This window comes from Miscanthus floridulus, chromosome 3 (assembly GCF_019320115.1).
Source record: "Miscanthus floridulus cultivar M001 chromosome 3, ASM1932011v1, whole genome shotgun sequence".
Taxonomy (NCBI): domain Eukaryota; kingdom Viridiplantae; phylum Streptophyta; class Magnoliopsida; order Poales; family Poaceae; genus Miscanthus; species Miscanthus floridulus.
The window spans coordinates 101,907,659-101,910,304 of NC_089582.1; positions in this window are offsets into that span (position 1 = coordinate 101,907,659).

Genomic DNA, 2,646 nt, shown 5'->3' on the forward strand with positions numbered 1-2,646 from the left:
GACGTGCTGTGTGACCAGTTTTATGATAGACTGGTCCTAGACCCAAGATGGGCTCGAAATTGATTTGGGCCTCTACCTTGGTGACTCGAACCGGATGAGCTTCAGGCCTCCTTCTTGGTTAGGACACCCTCGCTGATCTCCTCGTCCTCTTTCTCCAAGCATGGTCATATGCATGGAGCTCATGTCCTTATCAAAAGGTAACTTGCAACAGAAGACAAAGTGAATGATCTTTGATACTTACAATTCGTCCATCCATGATGAATGAGTTGTCTTCTTTGTGCAAAGTTTTATCATGTGCCTTGCTTCATCTTCGATTTGAATTCATCTCGTGACTTAGCAAAATTGAGTTAGGAATTTCCTGTAGAGGTTAGTCCAACAAAATATCCAGTGTGTACTAAAGCATACTATTGGCTCAAAAATCAACCTAGACACCACATCTAATTAGATTTAGGAAAGTATTTTAACCTAAGCACCACGCTTAATTTAAAAAGCCTTTGGAAGTAAGATCAACACACCTCTTGGTTTAGGAATCAAACTAGACACCTTCTCTACTTTAATTTAGGAAAATAGTTTAAACTAAGCACCATGCCTAATTTAAAAGGTGTATGAAAATACTTCAAAACATATGCATACTATAGTAAACAAAGGTAGCATGAAAGCATTATAGAGATTTAACCAAATGGATATGAAAGAGCATGATTGTTACTTAGCAAATTAAGTATGATTTAAAGGTAGAGACAACCAAGGTGGATTAGCAACATGGCATAAGATTTTTCAGAGAAGTCCATCCCCCCATGCTTGAATTTTGCAAGGCAAAATCAAGTTTGGATGGATGTGATTCAATGTTGCATGGTGATTGGTTGGACATACCTTGAGTCGTCATTCTTCATCCTTTTTGCTACAAACCCTGAATGGTTAGTGACAAAAATACTCGAAGGAATATTTTCACAATTATATTTTTATACTCATTTCACAAGGGCATCACAGCAGAAGGTGAAAACTCATATTATCTCCTGAAAGTGCTTGTTTTAGGACATAAGCTTGTCCTTGGGAAACCTTCAAATTATGTCTCTAATTGGTGAAGTGGTTTTCCCTCTGACACCAACCTTTGGGTGCCTATCTCATTATTCACACAATGAGATCTACAATATTTATGATAAACATATGCATCTACAACCACCCTATCAAAGTCTTTATAAACAGGGAGTATAAGGGGGTTGAAGATCTCGTGTGTGGCCATGTTGGAGAGACCGATTGATTCAGGAGATCTCTCATGTGAACATGGATTTGATGAGGTGCTCATGAAATGACTTCCATGTTTGCTGATGTCATCTTCCTTTTCAATCTCCAAGGGTGTTTCTTCATGAATGTCTATAGGCAGAAACATTGTCTCCATCATTCCATGCCTATGACATTCATTGGACATTTTATTGTCCAAGATTTCCCTTGGATTGGTAACTCTTAGGTTGATCTTGTCTAAAACCTTGTGCATCCATTCAATGGCAATGACACATAAGTTCTTAATATCCTCTAGCCATTGTTGTTGCTCTTCTTAGTCTTCCTTGTGGCCTTCATGACTCATATGCTTTGGGTGTCTTATTTGATTTCTAGGGTCATCATGAGACTGAGGAGAAAGAGCATAATAGGGATCATCAGGGTCAAGGATGGGTTCAGATAAGACATCTAATGTGGGCATAGAAGGGGAGAAGATAGGATTGGCTTCTAAATAGCTTGGCTCTCCTTCTATGGCATCACTAGTCATGCCATCCTTGAATTCTTCCCAATGTCCTATATGGAAATAAGGACGCTTTCTAAGAGATCCTTTCTTGAGAGAATTTGAATTATATTCACTCGAAGGTCTCTTATGAAGATGAGAATTTAATGTTCTCCCAAAATCAGCACCAAAAAGGTCATCCTTAATTTCAAAAGGGATTTCCAAAGGTGGAATTCCTTCTTCTCTTGGGGTATTGATGGTTCGGGATTGATAGCTAAATCTTGGGACTAGAGTGGTTGTGATTTGGCTATCAAAACTTTCTCTTCTTGTTCGGGAGGTGATTCCTTCTCTTCCTAAAGGAGTTCATTATGAATGCTAGTGTAGGGAGTGATTCCACTAATTCTATTAAGCATAGCCCTTGCTTCACTAGTAGATAAATGAAGAAAAGCCCCACTAGAGGCTTCATTAAGGGATTCCATGGAATCCTTGCTAAGACCCATGTAAAAATATTGAAGAAGTATAGGGTCTTGAATGGCAAGGTCTGGGCCAGTGATGATGAGTTCATTAAAATGATCCCACGATGTACCAAGAGATTCTTCTTTTAGTTGTCTAAAATTTAGAACCTCTTTCCAAAGGCTAACCACTTTAGAGATGGGAAAGAAACATAAACAAAATTTAGAGCATAACGTTTCTCAATCTCCTTTCATACTTCCTACGTTTGACTATACAATTGTTTAGCTCTTCCTGTCAAGGAGAATGGAAACAACTTCCATCTTAAGGTCTTGTCAGACATGCCACCGATACGCAAGCATGCACAGGTCTGCTCAAACTCTTGTAAGTGTGAGTATGGGTTTTCATGGCCTTCTCCTAAGAAGGATTGATCTCGAATCAATTTTATTAAACATGGGCGTAGCTCATAGCTAGGTGTTTGG